This window comes from Capricornis sumatraensis, chromosome 6 (genome assembly GCF_032405125.1).
Source record: "Capricornis sumatraensis isolate serow.1 chromosome 6, serow.2, whole genome shotgun sequence".
In the NCBI taxonomy this organism is placed as follows: domain Eukaryota; kingdom Metazoa; phylum Chordata; class Mammalia; order Artiodactyla; family Bovidae; genus Capricornis; species Capricornis sumatraensis.
Genome location: NC_091074.1, coordinates 53,437,350 through 53,459,910, shown reverse-complemented (window position 1 = coordinate 53,459,910; position 22,561 = coordinate 53,437,350). Strand labels below are relative to the sequence as shown.

The window sequence follows — 22,561 nt, the reverse complement described above, 5'->3', positions numbered from 1 at the left end:
TCCAGAATTAGATACTTTGGTTGTATTCCTGAGGTAAGGTGTTACTCTCCTGATGAAAGCACTATTAAAAAAAAAAAGTTTCCCAAATTAGGCAGTGCTGACTAATAATAACACTGACACCATATGTGAACTGGTCACACCTTAGTGATGTGAGCTTGTACCACTAGCACTTAAAAAGAAAGGAACCCAGAATGTAGCAATTATATCTGCTGAATGATTTTCCTTTTTCTCTCTCGAGTTGCATTGTCCAATATGATAACCACTTGTCACATGTGAGTATCGGATACATTTAAATTTAAATTAAAACTAAAAGAAACTAAAAGTCCAGTTTCTTAGTCGTGTTAGTCATATCTCCAGTGCTCAGTCAGTAGCCACACATTTGTGGTTCCCATATTGAATAGTGTAGATATAGGATGTCCATCGCTGCATAAAGTTCTATTGCATTGTGGCTATTTAGTAGTCGCTAAGGCATGTCCAACTGTTTTCATCTCCATGGACGGTAGCCTGCCAGGCTCCTCTGTCCCTGGGATTTCCCAGGCAAGAATACTGGAGTGGGTGGCAATTTCCCTCTCCATAGGATCCTCCGGATCCAGGGATCAAACCCAAGTCTCCTGATTGGGCAGGTAGATTCTTTATCACTGAGCCACCAGGGAAGCCCTTCTAATACATTACAGTACTCCAAATGATGACATACTTTTATAGTAGAAATACCAACATTCGGACACAATACATAGTTCTGACTCATGTTGAAAAAAGTCTTTCAATTGATACAGTACCATTGCTGGTGGCAGTATAAAGCTATACAACTCTTTGGAAAAGCAAGTTATACTAGTATATATTTCTCACAAGTGGGCTTGCACATGTGAACCCCATTCCTAGAATTTTGTTTCTCCAAAGAACTTCTATCCAACAAATAATTACTAAACACTTTCTATAAAGTCAGAACGCCCTAATACAAGACTTAGTTAGGCTGTAGCCTCAGAGTTCAGCCTACTACAGTAGACAATTAGTAAATTATAAGAAACCATTTAAGTACCAAGATTCCTGGCAGCTCAGAGTAGTCTAGGGACTTTCTGGAGGGGTTCCTCACCCAGACAGGGGTATGGGGTTTAGTGAAGTCTTTCGAGAGATGAGACAGCAGCTTACACATTCTAAAGGACAGGGAGGAATGACTTCGTGAGACAAAAAGAGGAGAAAGCTTTCCAGGTGAAGACAACAAATAACAAGTGGAGAAAAAGGAAGAGATCAGAGACTTGCTGTTGAGGTAGCAGGAGGTAAGGTTGTTCAGGCAAACAGGGTTTGTGGTCTACTGTGACACTGCAGAAGTGGGATTCGACTGGCATTTTTTGAAGATCGCTCTGTCAGCTTCTTGGAAAATGGATGAGTTGGTGGGGGTTGCAGGGAGGGGCATCAGTAAGAATGACAAGGCCAACAACAAACAAAAAAAGGATTTTTGTTGGAATGCAGGTGGAAGATGATGTGATTATGAAGTTAGACAAAATAAGCCAGTTCAAGGGATGAAGGAAGTGGAATCAGCAGGCTGGGTGACTGCCTGATCAGATATGAGGTAAGGAAGAGAGAAGTGAGTCTAAGGTGACTCTCAGGTTTCTGGCTTAACTAAGTAGATGACAGTGTCTTTTGCCAAAATAGGAAACAAAGGAATGGGAACAGATCTTGGGAGGGGCTTGAGGAAGGATGGTGAGTTTAGTTAGGGACTGATTGAGTTCTGAGGGTCATGGGTCCTCCAGGTGGAGATGTTCAAGTGTCTACTATGTGCCAGGCATTAACGAGATCTTAGGTAGAGAGGTTTGTGGTAGAGGAAGAGATTTGGAAATTGCCAGTATATCAAGAAAGCTGATGTCACGGGAGGTAATGAGAGTATTCAGAAACATGACGAAAACTGAGGCAGGAAAAGAATAAGAGTATGCCAATACTTAGGGAAGATCCCAGGGAATGCCAATACTTAGGAGGCAAGCAAAGCTTAAGACCCCAGGGTAGAGATAAAAGAGAAACTGCCAGAAAGGAAAAAAAAAAAAATCCACTGCAGTAAGGTGTCCAAAAAGTCAAAAGAAGAATGAATTTCAAGAAGGGAAGAAGAGCCAACACAGAACTTTGAAGAGTTCAGTTAAGAACAGAAGATGTTCACCGAGAACCACAGATCATCCTGGCCAGAGCTGTCTCAATAACAAGACAGGATTGGAGGATAGATGACAGCAGGTGACTGGGAGGTGGGGCAGCGCGTCATCGTATGTATAATAACATAGGATGGAAACCATCGCTGTCCAAGGCTGGAGAACTGGTAAACTACAGCAGATCAACGTAATGGGCACAGCAAGTCATCATTCAAAATTATATAAGGAAGTCTGTGGAGCAACAGGGATAATAACAATGTAATAACCAATGAGAAAGAGTACAAATAGCATCTATCCTCGGGAGTCCCCTGACAGTCCAGCAGTTAGGACTTTGCACTTTCACTATCACGGCCCAGGCTGGCTGGGGAACTAAGATCTCACAAGCACACAGGGCGGCAAAAAAACCAACCAAACAAAAACACTATCTATCCTGATGGCAATAACAAAAAATTACTATATATATATAAAAGAATTGGAAAGTATATGAGAATATGATTTGATTAATGGTGAGGACTGCGTATACTTTTATTTTTTAATTGTAGTTAGTTTATGAAATGTTTTAACACGTCATTATGTATTACAGTGTATAAAGTCTTTAAAGCAGGGTCAGAGGACCTCAAATAACTGTAAAAAACTAAACACTTTTAATCAGATTTCCTCAAGAACATTAAGATTTGGGGATAAACACACACACACACACACACACACACACACACACACATACATACTTGCAACATGATTTTATAACGTATCATTAAATGGGAGCAAAGGAGCCCAACATGAAAAGTTTCCAGGCTAACTAAGCAATTGAGTTGGCCTGTACACTGGGTAGTGGATTAGAATCATGAAGGCACTCCCGGGACTTCCCTTGTGGTCCAATGGTTAAACTTGGCTTTCCAATGCAGGGAAAGTTTCCAGTCCAGTTTCCCACATGCCTTGCAGGCAAAAAAACAACACAAAACATAAGCAACAGAAGCAATATTATAACAAATGCAATAAATACTTTTAAAATGGCCCACATTATAATGATACTTTCCTTCAGTAAGTGTTTCTTGAATGCCTAGCAGGTACCCTGGGGTAGGTATATAGCAGATAAAGGCAATATACAACAGGGGGCTTGCTCACAGCGTGATGAAGAGAAAGACACGTACACAAACGATGACAGGCACAAGAATTGCTTGAGCACGTGCATGATTTAGGTGCTGGCAGTTAAAACTCTGCCTGAAGGAACGGTACCTTTCAGGAGAACAGGCCTGGCATTCCTTTCCCTTCCCAAGCCAAACAACCATACCAGTAACTGTGCATATTCACTTAAAGGACTCCTCCTTCCATAAGCAGTCACCTCACATCCCTTAAAAGAACATCTAGGAGAGAGGCATTCAAAGTTCTGCTCTGCCCCATGCCTTCACATTTCGTTATTTAATGGTACTCTCACTAAATTTCCAGGTTCGTTAACTCCACGTGCATGCACCTAGCAATGGCCCTGGGAGCATACAGCGAGAAGGCGGCTGTTTGGAAGCCAGGAAGGGGGCCCTCACTGAGGACCGAGTCTGCCAGCACCTTGATCTTGGACTTCTCAGCCTCCGGAACTGTGCGAAGTAAACGTCTGTTTAAGCACCCTGTCCGGGGTGTCCTGCTGTGGCAGCCTGGGCTAAGGCAGACCCCGTGTCCTATATGCGTGGACCCTGCTGCCTTCTCCAGGCTCAGCCCAGCCTGCACTCTCCCAAGCTCACTTCCTGGAGCTGCACCGGCCTTTCTTTGCAGTTGTTGCTCTTGAGACCCTGCCAAGCTCATTCCTGCCCCAGAGCCTTTGTTGGAGCTTCTCTGCCTGGACCACAAAGCCAGCTCCTGCTTAGATTTCTCTTTCCATCTAAAGTAGAAAGCATCCCTTGAGGTTACTACCAGGAAATGATGCCCTCAGGAGAAAGCCAAGTTTAAATTAAAGCAAGAAGGTGGAGTTCAGCTGACTGTTTCATTTACAGTGAGACAAGGGTTTCACAGAGTCCAGGGCAGGGTATGAAAGGGTGGGAATGGTAGATGGTCTATTTAGGGGATGGGCAGACCAGAGAGGAACAATAGCAGGGAGAGTAGCCCTAGAAAGGGCCCCTCTTTTTAATCATCATCATCATTATTACCACTGATAAAATGTTGGCATTGCTGCTGTTATCACTACAATGAAAAGATATTACAGTAAGTACAAAGAGCCTGAAAATATCAGTAATCAGACTTACAGGGAAAGGAAGTTTTCAGTTCTAAATGGATGGTGGCTTCTACTTGCCTCTCCTCTCACTGCTAATGGTACAAACTCCAAACCCCAGCATACCCACCCTGTTCCTACCCTCCATCCTGTGTAAGCACTGGGCAATGTTTCTGGCCATGATGGGTTCACCTGGCCACAAAGTTGACGGAAGAATTAGCTGTGTAACTCAGAATCAGCTGGATGGATTACAAGTCTGAAGAGGCCCTGGAACGATGCTGGGGGTAGTTCTGGTTGGAAGGAGGTGGCTGTGGTCTGGGCTGACCTCAGGGTGCCATACTGTGGATGAGCAGGCTTCTAGGAAACTTATGGGGCTGACCTGGGCATATTCAGCCTGCTCAACAGGAATTGAGATACAGCATAATCCAAGTCCAATCCTGGAGATCACAGAAGCACTTTCTGGGATGTGGTTTCATCTGGACAGACCCTGCTACAAACCATGTTCTCTCTGTGGAGAGCCCTCTCCTCCTGGCAAGGTGCCCTGGATCCTAAAGGCACTGTGCTCTGCGTTTTGACATCTTTAATTATTTTTACCACTATTTATATTGCAGAGTATATAAAATCCACACTCTTCAGGGAGAGGTGCTACTTGTTAACACCCCATCAAAAAACCCAGAAACCTGGATTAAAAAGTAATTGGCTAAATGCACATTATGTGCCACAAATCTTTCAAACACTATATTAACTCATTTAATATAAATCCTTCCATCGCCCCTGTATATTTGATATTATTGCCCTGTTTTAAGATGAGGAGACTGAGCTTCCCAGAGGAAAACAGCTTGTCCAAGGGCATCACAGAGTGGATGATGGGTAAGACTCCAAACCTATCAGACTCACAGTCCATTCTCGTCCCTGCCCAGAGGAAAACAGCTTGTCCAAGGGCATCACAGAGTGGATGATGGGTAAGACTCCAAACCTATCAGACTCACAGTCCATTCTCATCCCTGCCCAGAGGAAAACAGCTTGTCCAAGGGCATCACAGAGTGGATGATGGGTAAGACTCCAAACCTATCAGACTCACAGTCCATTCTCATCCCTGCCCAGAGGAAAACAGCTTGTCCAAGGGCATCACAGAGTAGATGATGGGTAAGACTCCAAACCTATCAGACTCACAGTCCATTCTCGTCCCTGCCCGCCTGTCCCTCAGTTCAGTCTGCAGCAATGAGACAACTGTACAGAGTTGGGGCAGAGGTAGGTCTTTGGTTGTCATTATTGTTGTTTTCCTTTGGGTTCTTTTGAACAGACTTAAGAGGGCTTTTGCTGACACAACAACTGAACAAATAATGCTGGGGAATCATATTTGTGAAAATCTTCCTGTGCAATATTAAAAAGGTAAATACCACAAACGTCATTTGACTCCAGCCAATGAGCTAATAGCTAGTACAGATATGAGAGCTGGACGAGAAGGCTGAGTGCCAAAGAAATGATGCTTTTGAACTGTGGTACTGTAGATGATTCTTGAGAGTCCCTTCAACTGCAAGGAGATCAAGCCAGTCAATTCTAAAAGAAATCAACCCTGAATATTCATTTGAAGGACTGATGCTGAAGCTGAAACTTCAATACTTCGGTCACCTGATGTGACGAGCCAACTCTTTGGAAAAGACCCTGATGTTGGAAAAGATTGAGGGCAGGAGAAGGGGGCAACAGAGGATGAGATGGTTGGAGGACATTACTGACTCAAAGGACATGAGTTTGAACAAATTCTGGGAGACAGTGAAGGACAGGGAAGCCTGGCATACTGCAGTCCACGGGGTTGCAGAGAATCAGACACTACTGAGTGACTAAACAACAACAATGAGCTAGGAATTAGAATCCTGAAATCAAATATGATGCTAGCGTCTGAGAATTCTCGAATTTCCTCTCCCCTAATAAGTTTCTTAAAAAAAATAAAAATAAACCTTTAATAAGGGAAAATTTTTCCTTTTTAAGGGAAAAAAGTCCTCATCTCCCATGCAAGGGAGGGAATCTAAGGTGAGAGTGGCCCAGGGGACTGTCTGTGTGATATACAAGTCCTCCGGGGAGCCCAGAGAGGCCTCTGGCAACTTGAATTGGTTAATCCTGTAGCACTAAGAATTCAGTATCCCTGACCAACACAGATTATAATTGTTGAAGTGTCTCCTTGATTGTCAAAGAATCCTCAGATCTGAAAGGGGCCTTAGAAAAAAAGCTGTTAAGTTTTCCAGGGCAGCTGAGCAAAATAGTACAGGCCTCTGAAAACAAAGGAAGCTGGTCCTGGGAAAGGCAAATCCAAGAGCCATTCTATAAAAACTTGAAAACACATAACATACATTTCTATAAAGACAGCTTCTTGATGATAAGAATCACCTGAGGCATCCCAGGTCCTTCCCTGAGATCCTGATTCAGTGGGTCTGAGAAGGGCCCTGGGGAATTTTACATTGCAGCACTGTACCCAGCACGTGAATCTTATCATCAAGAAAGTTTAAGAAATTCTGCTAAAGGGACATTGTTACAATTCTCTGACAAAAGATAACAAGGTTTCCAAGGCAGGTAAAACATTCATTTTGAAGGTCAGAAAATTATTCTCCTGTGGGAAAGGATCAGGGGAAAGGATAGTTACTGATTTGGGGATAGACATGTACACACTGCTATATTTAAAATGGATAACCAACGAGGACCTACTGTATAGTACATGAACTCTGCTCAATGTTATGTAGCAGCCTGGATGGAAGGGGAGTTTGGCGGAGAATGGATACATGTATATGTATGGCTGAGTCATACATACTGTTCACCTGAAGCCGTCACAACACTGTTAATTAGCTATGCCATGCGAGTTCAGCCATGCTCGACTCTTTGCGACCCCACGGACTGTAGCCTGCCAAGTTCCTCTGTCCATGGGATTTTCCAGGCAAGAATACTGGAATGGGTTGCCATTTCCTCCTCCAAGGGACCTTCCTGACCCAAGGATCCAACCCACATCTTCTGCGGCTACTGCACTGGCAGGCACATCCTTTATCACTGAGCCACCAGGGTTATTAATACCATTGTTGTTAATCAGTTATACCCCAAAGCAAAACTAAAATTTTAGAAAAAAGAGAAGAATTCTCTTCTTACAAAATGTCTTTGGCTTACAAAAGGGTCAGATGTTATAATCCTCTTGGTATGTTGATTTGCATACATATTTGTACATAGACATATCTTTGAGTTTCAGTTATTTTAAAATAAATGATACTTGTTTATTTACACAAACCATACCACAGATCACACACACACACACAAAAGAATAGTAAAATGCAATTAAAATGTCACAATCCTGAGCAAACTACTGTTAAATAACTGGATGAGCATCCTTCCAGGTACCTCCATGCATAGGTAAGTATGTAGATATCATATATAACATTATACATCTGGGGCTATACTAGACGTGCCCTTTTGCTATCTGTTTTTTTCTACATGCTGCTGCTGCTGCTAAGTCGCTTCAGTCGTGTCTGACTCTGTGTGACTCCACAGACGGCAGCCCACCAGGCTCCCCCGTCCCTGGGATTCTCCAGGCGACAACACTGGACTGGGTTGCCATTTCCCTCTCCAATGCATGAAAGAGAAAAGTGAAAGGGAAGTCGCTCAGTTGTGTCTGACTCAAGCGACCCCATGGACTGCAGCCTACCAGGGTTCTCCGTCCATGGGATTTTCCAGGCAAGAGTACTGGAGTGGGGTGCCATTGCCTTCTCCATTTCTCTACATAGGAATAGGCAGTTTTTTCATGGCAATATAGTTCTGTATCATCACTTTTCTGTGTGTGTTAGTCGCTCAGTCATGTCCGACTCTTTGCAATGCCATGGACTGTAGCCCACCAGTCTCCTATGTCCATGGAATTCTTCAGGCAAGAATACTGGAGCAGGAAGCTGCAAAATATCCCCATTTGTATGACTATACCATAATGTGCTGAATAAATACTTCAAAGTTCTTTTAAACAATGGTATAGAGCAGGGATCCCTAGCCTCCAGGCTGTGAATGGGTATTGGGCCACAACCTATTAGGAACCAGGCCACACAGTAGGACGTGAGTGGCTGGACAGCTAGCAAAGCTTCATTTGCCCCTCCTCATCACTGGCATTACCACCTGACCCACCATCCCACCCGACCACCATGGTCCATGGAAAAATTTTCTTTCACAAAATTGGTCCCTGGTGCCAAAAAGTTTGGGGACCACTGGTATAGAGGACAAGGTAAAAATCAGATGGATGAAATTCCTAAGATTTATTTTCCATAGATAATGAGAAAGCAAGCAGTTTGTAAGTTGTTGTTCTTTAGCTGCTAAGTCATGTCCGACTCTCTTGCAACCCCATGGACTCTAGCCTGCCAGGTTCCTCTGTCCATGGGATTTACTAGCCAAGAACACTGGAGTGAGTTGCCACGTCCTTCTTTCTCCAGGGGATGTTCCCGACTCAGGGATCCAACCCAAGTCTCCTGCATTGAGGCAGACTCTTTACCACTGTGCCACCTGGGAAGTCCCACAGTTTGTAAGACTTAGGCACAATTAGTAAGATGTATATAGTATAGACAGTATGTTAGTAAGATATGTTAAAAAATAAAATAAAATAAATGAAGTGCTTTTGTGTTAAGTATAGATGAAAATAAAGAAACAAATAAGAATGTCACTTATAAACAGAAGAATTCCAATGAAGGATAAAGTAAATCTTAAAAATTAATATTTAATAAAGCCACAAGAAAAGCCCAATAAAATATTAATAAATGTACTGAATATCTAACTTACAATTTTAGATGTAATAATATAGTTTATATTATTATTAATAAACATTTCCTAAAATATTAATAACACATAATAAAGCCCAGCTCATGTTGCCTCTAGATTGACAGCTAAGTCATCCCTAAAGTGATCACCTATTGGTGACACCCATTATGTACAATTCTGGCCACCTGTATACTCTGCCCCCAAAGGCAGGCAAATTACTATTGAACTACAGCTACTGGCCAAGTATACTTGGCCTGTATCCCTGCTATGGGGAAAGCCTATGCTGGCTTCAGACACTTTCTATCTGCCAAGCCTCCTGTTCAACCTCAAATCTGGTCTCTGTGACCACACCGTCATTGGGGAAAGCTAACACCACAAAGAGACAGGACATGTGATGACTGCAAGCACAGGATTCCAGAGTGTGGGCCTTTCACCTTATTTATATCCTCACCTAATTATGTTAAAAGGGTTTGAATCTTTCCCCCTTGCATCTCAAAGCATGTTTTCAAGGTGAATAAATCATATGACTGGAACAACTGACTTTGTTCTCTAAGCCTTTCTGTCTCATAATCTCTGGGAGAGTTTCCTTGGCAGTATTCTTGGAGGCTAAGACTGCATCAAAGTTACTTCCCACACTTCTAGAGTAATGGAGAGAAGCAAGCATGGTGGAGGGCCGCAATGACTAAAATTACACACAGAAGGTACATCAAATTCTTTGCGAGTCTGGGCCAGAGGGCAAGGGTAATACAAAGTGCAATCTTTCATTTAGTTTTAGGAATGTATCGGGTTTTCAGCTTTTCTTGCCTCCAAAGTTATTATCTAAGTTTTTAAATGAATCAATCAGAATTTATTTTCAAGAGATTCTGATATTTATGTTGTATACACTAAATCACCTAAGCAGTTTTAGCTATTCCTCCCAATGACATTTTATTTTTCGCCTATCTTCTCTCTCCCTGATCTATTTCTGGCTCTCCTAGAACCATCCTCCAGTTGCTAACGTATTCTGATTCTTGTTCTAAATCTTGCCATAAGTATCCTACTGAGCTAAAGCCATCAGAAGAGACAAATTCAACTTTAACATAAGTATGAAGTCTCTTTCAAAGTGTGTTGCCAGTTATTTTAGTTACCAGACTTAAGATCTGAACTAAAAATAATCATATATATAATTATTTTGATTTTTTGACTATCAATAATTATATCACAAATATCCATGTCAAATATGAATAATTATAATCAATCACGTATTTTTTTCAAAATCAATAATTTTTAAAAAATATCAATAAGATTAGGATTAGGTAGGGGAATTCCCTATCTAGAGGGTTTTGTCTAATCTCACTGTACAATCAGATTACCTCTAAATAAATCAAAACTTTGGCTGAACTGAAACATGCTATCACCAACCACTCAACTAATGAAAATGTGAGGTATCAAAATCGGGACTCCAGTGATGACACCCTTCCAAACCAGAAACTAATTACATCATTTTTTTTTAATTTTTGGCTGTGCTGAGCCTTCGTTGCAGCACACAGGCTATAGTGTACATGGGCTCGGCTGCTCCCGCAGCATGTGGGACCTCAGTTCCTTGACCAGGGATTGAACCGGAGTCCCCTCCTTTGGAAGGCAGATTCTTAACCACTGGACCACTCAGGAAGTCCCTGCATTATTTTATTATAATAGGAATCATAAAATAAGCTGCCTCCAGTCTTCCCCACGCAGTCACAGTACCAGGGGTCCAGTGCAGGTAGCACACACACAATGTAACTGTTGATTGAAAACTCAACTGCATCTTCCAGGCAGGGAAGAGTCCTTATCCATGAAAATTTCCTGAGGCAGTGCTGTGCTTAGCCCTGTGCCTGTGTGTCTAGCCCAGAGGGTACCTGAAACCAGTTACTGGATCCTGAGTGGCTGGAATACGTGGAGGAGGAAGTGCTGAAGAGAGAGGCAGGTGGAGGAGAGGAAAAACGGTGGTAAGTACAGAGATTCCTTTTAAGAAATGTGGCTATGAAAAGTAAGAGAGAGGTAGGGCTCTAGGTTTACAGGCCCCTGGTATGTGACCTACTATGTCTCTGACTCTTTGTGACCCCACGGACTGTAGCCCACCAGGCTCCCCTGTCCATGCGATCTCCCAGGCAAAAATACTAGAGTAGGTTGCCACTTCCTTCTCTAAGGGATCTTCCAACACAGGGATCTAAGCTGCATTTCCTGCACTGGCAGGCAGATTCTCTACCACTGCGCCATTTGGGAGTCCCTTTCGCCAGCTCCTGCTGGTGGCGGTGGTTTAGTCGCTAAGTCCTGTCTGATTCTTGTGACCCCCGTGGACTGTAGCCCTGCCAGGCTTCTCTGTCCATGGGATTCTCCAGGCAAGAATACTGCAGTGGGTTGCCATTTCCTTCTCCATCACAAGCTCCTAGTCATGTTTTAATTCTTAGGTTTTGGGTTCTCTAAAACATTCAGGAGTATAATTAAATTTATGTTTCAGAACCTAGGTTGAATATTACTCATCTCTAATATATGCTATACTTAAAATATCCAGACATCTCAGATTTCCAGAGATAAGCAAATGGCTACCATTCCATCTTGTTGACTTCATGAGGGAAGCATGCACTTTAATTTTTGTTTGGAAAACACATTAGACTATAATTACAGCATTCAAACACTTCTTGTTTTTATTTCTCTTCCACTTCAATGGTACACAAATATACATGATGAAATTTTGCTTTAACTGCTAAAGTGACCAAAGTCTTTGTACATAAGTATTTGGGGCAATTCTCTTTCATTATAAATACTTAAAGAAGAAAATACGGAATTATTGTATGAGTACTGACAAAACTACTTGTCTAAAATCTCCACAGCTAGACAATTAAGTTGCTTGAATCCCTGAATGCTGAAACAATTCCAAGTAAAGGTACTTAAAACACAAGTGCAGAACTAACACATTGCTTACAAATATTTAGGTTGGTTTGAGAAGGAAATTAAGAATAGGACATCTATACTCTGATAACCTGTGTATTTATAGGTAGCGGTGGTTTAGTCACCAAGCTGTATCTGACTCTTGCAATGCCATGGACTATAGCCCACCAGGCTCCTCTGTCCATGGAATTTCCCAAGCAAGAATACTGGCGTGGGTTCCCGTTTCCTTCTCCAGGGAATCTTCCTGACCCAGGAATCAAGCCCACATCTTCTGCATTGTAAGCGGATTCTTTACCACTGAGCCACCAGGGAAGCCCTATGTGTAGGGATTTAATGTTTTAATAGCAATGAATTTTCAATTTCATATACTCCAGTGGCCCCAACCTTTATGGCACCAGGAAGCAGTTTTGTGGAAGACCATTTTTCCACAGACTGAGCGTGGGGGTGGGGTGGGGAATGGCTTCAGGATGATTCAAGAGCATTATATTCATTGTGCGTTTTATTACTATCATTAATATATAGCAGCTCCACCTCAGATCATCAGCAGTAGATCCTGGAGGGTGGGGATCCCTGACATAATCTGGTAATTTCCCACCACTCTCCTTAAACAGGCAGGACAGGAAACTGACATATAAAAATATCTGATCCATAAACTCAAGAATTAGAAATAAACAGGCTATCGGCTTGGTATCCTGACCTCTACACCACTGCTTTTCCCAGTGAACCATGAGCAGACATAGCAGAGAAAAAAAAAGGGGGGAAGGCCAGTAAACAAAGTGAAGCACTGGGTGAAAGAATACAATGATGAATCAGATCTGGGGTTTCAACAAACCCCAGTTCTGCTACTTCGCACGTTTAACGTATGCCACTGCCACTCTTCAGCTGTTCTGACCTATCAAAATGGCAAGTTACACAGCTGGACCTGACGGGCGTGTGATTTATGTAAACCCTCTGAGTTTCCATCTCTGCATCTGTAAAATGGTATAGTGAGTTGTATGGTGTCTCCCCAAATTTCACACATTGAAGTCCCAGCTCTCCTTACCTCAGAATATGATCTCATTTGGAATCAGGATCCTTACAGAGGCAATCAAGTTACAGTGAGGTCTTTAGGCAGGGGCCCTAATGCAGTGTGACTGCTATCTTAAAATGGGTTAATTTAGACAAAGAGACAGACGCACATAGCGGGAAGACGACCACCTTCTAGCTAAGGAGAGAGGCCTGGAACAGATCCTTCCCTCATAACTCTCAGAAGGAACCAATCCTGCCAACACCTTGATTTCAGACTTCTAGCCTCCAAAACTATCAGTTCAGTTCAGTCGCTCAGTCATGTAATACAAACTATGAGACGATACACTATTGTTTATACCACCCAGTCTGCGATAGATTGTTTTTGTTTTTTACTGCAGCCCTAGGAAACTTATACAAATTAAGATTATAGTTGGACCCATATCTCATAGGTGGGTCTGAGAATTAAATGAAAAACAATGCAGCCAAATATTTAGTACAGTACCGAGTACACTGTAATAAGCTCCCAAATAAATATAAGGCTTTCATCTTTATTACTGTAGGTTGATACTTCATATCAGAATTACAATGGAACTCTCAACACAAACAACTTTTCTTCTCACAGTACAGCATCTCCAGGCCTCTGAGGTACAGCCTGTCCTCCCCACTTTTTTCTTCCCCTCTCTGCACACCTGGCCAACAACTTAACGCTCCTCAGGAGCCTCCTCTCACATAATCACTGCTTCAGGCTTTCTGCTCTGCAGCCCTTTTCACACAGCAGTGTAATTACTGATCTCAAATTAGATTCCCAAGTCCCCCAGACAAGCCTTTACATTCCTCTTAGCTTTCCTCAGGCAGCCTGTGAGGTGCTCATTAAAAGTTTGAGGGAAAAAAAAAAAAAGTTTGAGGAAAGAATCTCTTCACCACAGGTACGGAAACTGGCCACATACTATCTACAAACAAGCCCAGGCTCTAAGACACCTGTTAAAAGTACTGTCCAGGTTAGTGGTTCTCAAAGTGTGGTGGGGAAACCTGAAGTATCAGCCTGGATGGGAACTTGCTAGCAATGCAAATATCCTGGGTCTCACCCCGAGGGACTGAAGCTGCAACTCTAAGGAGGGAACCCAGGAATCTGTGTTTTACCAAGCCCTCCAGGTGACTGATGCAGCTAAAGTTTGTGAGCTACTGTTCTGTCTCCAATTCCATGTGAAGGGGTTGGGCTGCTGGTTGTGAGCTCCCCAGGAATTCCTACAGAGGAGGAGTCCCAGGGGAGAGGGGACTGCAGAGGGGCTCTCAGAGGCACAGAAGCGAAAGTTTTAATTTTCACTTTCAATTCACTTATCTATACCCATATTATGGGATGAGCTGGTAACAACTCTAAACTGTTACTATCTAAATTACCTAGCAATGAGAATCCATGTCTAGGAAGTGAGGCTCTGTCCAGACTCTGAGCCTCCTTCCCGAAAGCAAAGAGGAAAAGATGATTTTGCTGCATAAGTAGCAACAAACAAATGCCAGGCAAATAGTGCTCTCCAGAGACTTTCAGATAGTAAAGCAGGGCAGCTGCAGGTAGAAGCTTATAATCAGAAACAGGTAAAGGGCCTTCATGGATGGCCTCCTCCATCCATGCCAGACATTGCTAATGGGTCACAAAATTCTTACTCAACAAACGTGGACAGTATCTGTATGCTAAGTTGCTTCAATCGCGTCCGACTCTTTGTGACCCTATGGACATAGCCCACCAGGCTCCTCTGTCTATGGGATTCTCCTGGTAAGAATACTGGAGTGGGTTGCTATGCCCTCCTCCAGGGGATCTTCCTAACCCAGAGATTGAATCTGTGTCTCTTAAGTCTCCTGCACTGGCAGGCAGGTTCTTTACCACTAGCACCAGCTGGGAGAGTATCTAGAAACCTTTAACTCCAGGCAGCCACTATCAATTGATCAGATCTGGCCCTTGCGAAAAACCCATTACTATCCTAGTTTAGGAGTTAAATCCTCAAGTTCTGTAGAGTTAGTATGGAAAACAGCTGCTATTATAGGAATCTCACTGCACTTGGGAATCAGAGGCTATGCAATCTTGGGGAAACCATTTAAAATCTTTGAATCTCAGTTTCCTTATTTGCAAAAGGGAGCTGGCAATAGCTCCTCCAGAATGTTCTGAGGATAAACAAGATGGATGAAAGCCCCTTGTCCAGTCCCTGGCAAATAAAACGCTTTTAATAAATGTCCGTTGGATTTGAAACTATAGCCATGTGGGGAAAACCGCACCACCCAAGCTTGCCTGCAGCTAATTCACCCAGAAACCCAGGTTTCAGTGTTTATCTGTGAAGGAGCTGTGGAGTAAGATGCTAGCTTGGGAAAACAAACTGATGTTGAAGGGTATGTGGTCACTAGTATAGGCAATCAGAACCAGGGAGACATTTATCAGGAAGAGCTTGTTTGAGTCCTTGTCCAAAGACAATGCCAGCTCCAGGTCCTCCTTTGCCATATCCATACTGGACCTCTAAATCATCTGACTAAAGCAACAGACCCTACCCAGAAATCTACTTTCAGGAAAACCACTTCCAGGGTTTGGGCAAGCATCTGTCTTCTTATGTTTGGAATGTTCAAAAGCTCCATAGAGAACATCTCAGTAAACAAAACCTACTCCTAGCCTTGTTAGTTCAGTGGAAACTGAGGAATTCCCCACTCAAGTGTTCCCATTTGGACAACTAGATGGCAAGAAAGGCCTTGGTGTGTGACCGATGCTTGCTATATGTTAACTCATTCAGCTTCATGTTAACAAGCCCTTTTTACAGATAAAGGATCTGGAGCTCACAGACATTAAGATGATCACACAGTCAGAAGGCAGGAATACTAGGATTTGAAGAGCTATCTGCCAGTCACACTCCACTAAATTCCAACACTGATATGAAGCTGGAATCCACCCCAGTAAGGTCCTCAAGTTTAAACAGACAGGAATTTTGAAACAAACACATGAAAAAAAAATTCTAACCCCATTCTAGCAGCCATGGACTGGCCTATAACCAGGGGTTAAAGTGTAACTAAGAATAAATGCATCCTAGCATCTGCCAAAATAGAATTTAATACCTTGTAAATCCCATTTAATTCGTACTTAAAACTGAATCAGTCGATAGATAATACTCAGCCCTTTTTCTAAAAGCCTGTACGTAATTAATCTTTAGAAGCCAGTGTCACTGATGTCTTTTTTATTTTCAGCAAAGCACTTTCCACTGTTATATAATTTTGCTATGTCAAAGATAATGGAAAAAATGTGACCTACCAGAATGACTTGTAAACCCTACACATCAAAATACCTTGGTATGCATTTATTCTGAATAATGAGGGTTAGACCTAGCTGCTTTATCAGCATTTGCCCAGAATTACCTATCAATTCAGACCATAAATGCAGGCAAGATCTTTCTCATCTTTGGGAAACAGGGCATTACAATTAAATTTTCTTGGATATTATACAATTTCATTACCAGCAACATCGAATAGGGTGGCCTTGACTTGTAGGATGTGAGATTATTTAATCAAACTAGGCCAGTAACTAAAGCTGATGAGAGACCAAAAGGCAAGTACCTGGTAAAGCAGGCTGTCTGTTGGCACGTGTCTGTGTTTCCTGGAGCACTTGTGCCAAGAGTTGCAGCTGGGATGCCAATCCCACTCACAAGGAGATGACAGCAAGGTAGTACTTCGCACCCTGAAAAAGACACTACTGTTAAAATTCAGCATGGTCATTCCCAGTTTGGCGAGATCTTTGAAATGTACTGAAATTCACATTCTGTACAGTTTACCCACCTACGTTATGGCTTTCAATATATTCACAGACTTGTGCAACCATGACCACAATCCATTTTAGGACATTTTCATTACTTCAAAAAAGAAACCATTTAATCCTCCAATTCCCCGCTCCTCCTCCCAGCTGTAGACAACCACCAATCTAATTTTGTCTCTATAGAGTCACCCCTTCTGGAGATTTCATATAAACGAACTCATATGTGATCTTTTGTGACTGGTTTCTTTCACTTGGCATAACATTTTCAAGTTGCATCCAGGGTGTAGCCTGTGTCAGAACCTCACTCCATGTATGGATATATCGTAGTTTACTTATCCACTTTACAGCTGATGGACATTTGGGTTGGCTGTTTCCACCTTTTAGCTATTATGCTCAAATGTGTACATGGACCTAGTTTTCATTTCTCTCAGCTGTATATCTAGGAGTGCAACTGCTGTCCTGTTCTTCAAAAAAGAAAAAAAGAAGAGTAAAGAATTCATTTTGGGGGCAGGGGTGGGTACTTCCCTGGCAGTCCAGAGGTGACACAGTGGTAAAGAATCCGCCTGCCAATGCAACAGACACAGGAGATGTGGGTTTGATCTCTGGGTCGGGAAGATCCCCTGCAGGAGGAAATGGCAACCCACTCCAGTATTCTTGCCTGGAAAACCCCATGGACAGAGAAGCCTGATGGGCTATAGTCCCTGGGGTCACGAAGAGTCTGACACGACTGAGCACACGCATGTCATGTCATGTCTCTGGGGGTCCAGTGCTTAAGACTCTGTGCTCCCGATGCAGGAGGAGTGGCTCAACCCCTAATCAGGGAACTAACATCCCACATGCTGCAAGGTACAGCCAAAACAAACAAACAAAAAATTCACTTTTCAGGTTGAAAAAAAAAATACCCAGCAGGTGATAAAACATCTAGAGAAAACTTTTTTTTAATTTTGGTAAAATACACTTAACTTCACCATTTTAAGGTATATAATAGAAAAAAACATTTTCAACTAAAAGGGAATTACGATACTGGCTTGTCTCTATATTTATACATGTAGGTTTCCCCCAATCAGAAAAGATGGCAGATACTTTTATTTTAACCCCTCATCCCAAGACAATCCAAGAAAATGCTTTCTGGACATTTTTATGAATCCTGCCCGTGCCTTTCAAACAGCACAAGAGGCAAGCTCCTTTCTGGGCAGGGCTGGAAACCCAGCAGCCTCATGTGGGGATACATCCAGTGGGAGGAGGAATGTGCTTCTCACCAGTTCCGCACATACTCCTCTGCCTGCTAGACAAAGTGATATTGTGGTATCTGTGCAAAACACTCCCTACACAATAGAACAGAAATCAGAGAGTGTCCATTTTATTTGTGCAGGCAGGAGACCCGTTTCCCTTCTCCAAGGATCAGCAGGAAATGTGGGCACAGGCTAATGCAGGGACATCTGGATATCCTACAAAGCAACCAGCAGGATTAGAGCCCGGCCCATATACAGTTTCTGTTATTACTTCCCACAATAAATAAATGCCCAGCAAATCAAGATGGACTTCCTTATGCTTTGGGCCTTAGTATGAAATTTTCCTACATGTATCAATGCCAAATAGAGTTTGCCTCTTTCATTGAAATGGCTTGCTTTTGAATTAAGTCAGTTTTCTGCATTTTGACAACATCCTGATTTTAACTATCTTTTATGATACTGCCTGAAGTTTCTGACATATACAGGAACCTCAAATAACAATCAGCCATTTCTGAAATACAAACTATGGACTAGTGATAGTCGCTCAGTCTTGTCCGACTCTTTGCAACCTCATGGAATGCAGCCTGCCAGGCTCCTCTGTCCATGGAAATTTCCAGGCAAGAATACTGGAGTGGGGTGCCATTTCCTTCTCCAACACTGACTAGGGCTACCTATAAATTAAGGAAAAGCTTGGAAGAAAACTAAATACACTTGGTATGCGATAGTATTGACAAATATGTAAAATTTTTGTCAGGTAACATGAGTTAGTGCTGGAAAACTTCACAAAATTTTAAAAAGGAAAATCCATAAGTGGCTCAGTAATCAGATGTCAATTCTTGTTTTGTTTTTTTTTTTTTTTTTATCATGCCATGTACCATGTGAGATCTTAGTTTCCCAACCAGGAATTGAACCTATGCCTCCTATGTTGTGGGCATGGAGTCTTAACCACTGGACCACCAGGGCAGTCCCTGGCTGTCAATTTTTTTAAGAGAAAAAAATTTTTTTTTCTGCTTGTGGCTGTTTTTTAAATAATTTATTTTTATTGTTGGTTACACACAGTCTTGGTTGCTGCACACAGGCTTTCCTTGTTGTGGCAAGTGGGGGCTACTCTTTGTTACGGTGCACGGGCTTCTCATTGTGGTGCCTTCTCTTATTGCAGGGTCTGGGCACATGGGCTTCAGTAGTTGCAGCTTGCGGGCTCTAGAGCGCGAGCTCAGTAGTTGTGGCATACCAGGCTTTGTTGCTCCGCGACATGTGACATCTTGTGACATCTTTCCAGACCAGGGATTGAACCTATGTCCCTTGCATTAGCAGGCAGATTCTTCTCTGCTGTACCACCAGGGAAGTCCTAGGGCTATTTTAAAACCAAGTAAGCAATGGCAAAATATTTGCCAGCGTACTTATCGTGTTGGGCATTGGGGGTCAATAAACACATGTGCAAGTTATCCAATCTGTGCTTCAATAAACTTGCAACACTCGGTCAACTCGTTGGCAGCTGGTTTTGACCTATCATATGATTACAGTTTGTAGAGTAGAAGCCCCAGCACAGTTCTGTTTACAGAAGCAAGACAAAGTACTAAAAGGAGGAAGGGGCTGGTAGTGAAAGAATTTCTTGAGGTCTTGAAAACTCAGTCATGACCTGACTTCCAATTATGTTCTAAAACCCAAAAGGAGCTGCTCATAATTACTATCCAGTATTACATGTACGTTCCGGCAATTGGAATAGTTCTGGAAAAGAATGAAAGGGATAGAACCCTTGGAAGAAATATTGGCAACACTATTTAGTCAACCAGCTCAAGAGAAATCTCCAGTCAGAATGCTTGTCAGCAGATTTCCCTCCGTAGAAGCACAATTTATCACCTACCTTCTAACCACTGAGATGTCTAACAGCTGTAGGGAGGGGAAGTATTTGGACAAAATTTTTAGGAAGGTCAGAGAACTGTGAGGTCAAGAGGGAACGAGCAGGATATCATGGAACGGGCTGCTCTAGATGCTTGTTCCTCCAAGTGTGAGTCATGGACCATCCACTGGGTGGGCATCACCAAAACTGACAGTATCACCTATAAGCATATTCAAATGCAGACTCTCAGGCCCCACCACATCTACAGCATTAGAACCTGCATTTTAATAGAGTGGTTCATATGCACATTAAAGGGTGAGAAATAAGATATCAAGGTGCCACTGAAGGATTTAGAACTTATTTACAAAATTAAACAGTAGGAGATAATCCCTCCCAGGATGCCAAGAAAGCAGAGTTTACTACAAGGTTAGTGAAGGATATTAATATGTCTACAGAAAGGCTGTGTCAAGTGATAAAGTCAGCAAACAAAAAAATGAGTATCAGCAAAATACTCTTTTGTCCATGTATATTCAAAGAACTCAAAGTATTATAAGGAAGATCTTGACCTGTGATGCAGAGACATTTCATCAGGCTTAAACAAAAAAATTTTTTAAAGGGAATTAAAAAAAAGGAACAGTCAACTTTCCTTATTAAGGATCATTTTGGAATGAATGCTTTGACTTCTGTTTGGCTAGACTTGGGAAATTGAGGATAACCAGAGGTGGTTCTACCTAGGGCATTTACTCATTCTAATGGCTGGAAAAGGTTATCTCCAAAAAGAAATGAATCATGTGGCAGTCAATTTACACATCTGAGTCATGCATGTCTGTTTACAGTGAATCCTTTAATGACTGGTCCTGGGCCAGAAACTAAGAACATCCAGTTGCTGTCTGAGGGCTAAATCTTCGATCACGATGACTCAAATGAGGCTGTTTCACACTTGTAAAATTTGAAGACTAAATTATAACTAAGGAATGGTAAAGATATATAGCATGTGTATTGCAGTTTCCCAGTTCTCCAAATTATATGTCTAGAACAAGTATCACTCATTATTCACAATATTCCATACTTGGCCTGGGGATCCTCCCTAACTTGATCCTCTCAGTTGTCCACCCATCAACAGGTTTTGGCATGATATATGAAGCTTGCCTGCCATCCTTGACAAAAGGTCCTCCCAGCTCTAAATTTCTGTCATTTGGGGACAAAGAGTTATGCCCAATCTCTAGGGGCTACCTGAAGAATCACAATTTGGTCATTACAACATGTTTTCCATAGCCGTCACTAAACACTGACCCACATCACCTCTCCTAGGGTCACTCTATACCTCTTGCACCCTCTACACATATATACACTTCCTTTCACTTTCAGGTAGGTAGGTAGATTTAGTCACTAAGTCGTGTCCGACTCTTGTGACCCCATGGACTATGGGGACCCCACCAGGCTTCTCTGTCCATGGGGATTCTCCAGGCAACTGGAGTGGGTTACCACTTCCTTCTCTAGGGGAGATTCCTGACACAGGGATCGAACCCAGGTCTCTTGCACTGGCAAGCAGACTCTACCATCTGAGCCACCAGGGCAGCAAAATCATCATCATCATCTTCTTGCTGCCTCAGGATTCCATTCTAAAGCATCTCTGAAATTTCCCAAAGAAACATCTAGTTTGTTTCCAATAAAAACTACTTTGTAGTGTCAAAGAGGATCTACCTAAATCAACTGTCTCAACAGCAATACTAAGCAATACTATGGACATTTTGCACTGAATATTTCTTTATTCCATGGGGGGTGGGGAGTGGGGAGGGAGGCAGGGAGTGCTGTCCTGTCCATAGTAGGAGGCTGGGCAGCATCCCAGGTCTCTACTTGCTAGATACCAGTACCACCTCCACCCTTCCAGGGTTGGAAGAACCAAAACTATAACCAGAAATTGCCAAATATCCTTTAGGGGACAACTGCTGCCACTGCACCTCCTCCCTTGCAAACTACTGACTTAAATGATTATACAGGAACTTCTAAAAGTTCCACCTTTTAGAAGATAGAACTATGGATCACAATTTTTCTTCTATATTTCTGAATGTATATTGTTTATATGATAAAAATAACCTAAAGACTACTTTCTTTTTAATTTTTTTCCCCTAATTTCTTTTAAAAAGAAATATCATTAGCTACACAGATACCTCAAGCTGATCCCTGAGTGAATGACAAGTGTTTGGATTGTTCAGTTTAGAAATTGAATTCAGTCGCTGCATGTGCATCATACAGGAACTTTCAGTTAAACTTCTCAACGTGTAAAAGACACAAAAGAGGGACTTCAGAGAAGAAAATCAGAACTGAAGCCTCTTAATCCTTCTTCAACTGGTAGATCGGGGCAGGGGGTGGTGCTGAAGAAAGACATGTTGAAGCAAAGACTGCTGCTTCAAGAGAAGTAATTACCTGAAAAAGCCTGCATGTACACTTCAGTCAGAAAAATACTTGCATTGTCAGAAAAAAAATGAGGTGCAATTTACTTCCTTTCAAGAACTGCTACATTAATAGACCATGTAAAAATTTTTTCAAAATCATAAAATTAAAATATCTGAATGCAAAAATGAGGCTCAAAACACATGCATTCCTTCATCTTCTTGACTGCTAGACCAGGAATTTCCTTAGAAGATTATACATTAATTTCATTACTGACTACTTTAATTCAGTATGGGGAGA

The 22,561-nt window shown here is 42.2% G+C and overlaps 1 protein-coding gene across 1 annotated transcript in view; it reads right to left on the bottom strand.

Annotated features, from left to right (window-relative positions):
- The window catches only part of TJP2 (tight junction protein 2), a 96,421-nt gene extending 79,754 nt beyond the window's left edge, over positions 1–16,667 (bottom strand). Inside the window, exon 1 of the mRNA XM_068974107.1 lies at positions 16,600–16,667. The gene's annotated coding sequence lies outside the window, so the exon portion shown is untranslated. The remainder of the gene's footprint in view (positions 1–16,599) is intronic.
- Positions 16,668–22,561: the final 5,894 nt, after the last annotated feature.